General features: G+C 46.3%; 1 pseudogene; it reads left to right on the forward strand.

The window, feature by feature from the left end:
- Positions 1-210: 210 nt before the first annotated feature.
- LOC101564562 lies at positions 211-581 on the forward strand (annotated as a pseudogene).
- The last annotated feature ends 508 nt before the right edge of the window (positions 582-1,089 follow it).

Consider the following 1,089-nt stretch of genomic DNA (forward strand, 5'->3'; position numbering starts at 1 on the left):
GGGAAAAAAGAACCCGTCACAATTTATCCCCTCAGGGAGGGCCAGGGTGATAGCTCAGTAGAATAAATGCTTGCCTGGCAAGTGCAAAGTCCTGAGTTCAATCCCCGGTACTACAAAAAAAAAAAAAAAAAAAAAAGAAAAAAAAAGAAATACACATTTTGCCGTCCCTTCCTCTTTCTCTCGGAACAGGTGGCGGCTTCCTTGGCAACTATGGCCAAGATTAAAGCTCGGGATCTTTGGGGCAAGAAGAAAGAAGAGTTGTTGAAACAGCTAGACGACCTGAAGGTGGAGCTGTCACAACTGCGCGTCTCTAAAGTGACTGGTGGCATGGCGTTCAAGCTCTCCAAGATCCAAGTTGTCCGCAAATCCATTGCCGGTGTTCTCACTGTCATCAATCAGACCCAGAAAGAAAACCTCAGAAAATATCACAAGGGCAAGAAGTACAAGCCCCTGGACCCGCGGCCCAAGAAGACGCGAGCCTGCTCCACTGGCTCTACAAGCGTGAGAAGAAGCTGAAGTGCAAGAAGCAGCAGCAGAAGTAGCAGCAATACCCTCCACGCAAGTTCGCTGTCAGGGCTTGAATGGTGTGACAATAAAACTCAAACTTTGGCAATAAATAAATAAAATAAAATTATCCCCTCAGTACTTCAATGTAACTGATGCTTAGCTTTGCACAGGATTGCATCATTAGTATATGGTGTTATCAAGGTTCAAATTCAGTCCATATAATTTTGCAGATAAGAAGAATATTAGGGGGCCAGCCAGATATCTCAGCAGATTAAAGCACCAGTTTAGGCAGACCCAGGGGCTGGGGTTCGACCCCCAGATGCTGTGCCGCCCCCTCCCCCACTGAGATGATGAATGAGACTCTGCATGGTGGTGTGCCTGTAATCCCAGTGCTTGGGAGGCTGAAAGTAGGAGGATCACTATAAGCCTGATCTGTATAATGAGACCCTGTAGACCCTATAATAAATACAAAAAAAGAGAACAAGAAGGAGAAGAAGAAGGAGGAGGAGGAAGAGGAGGAGGAGGAGGAGGAGGAGGTGATTAGCGTTATTGTCACTCCTGACGTTAAGAACCACAAGAAAC

The sequence above is a fragment of the Octodon degus genome, unplaced genomic scaffold (genome assembly GCF_000260255.1).
Source record: "Octodon degus isolate 3935 unplaced genomic scaffold, OctDeg1.0 scaffold00030, whole genome shotgun sequence".
NCBI classification, from domain to species: Eukaryota; Metazoa; Chordata; class Mammalia; order Rodentia; family Octodontidae; genus Octodon; species Octodon degus.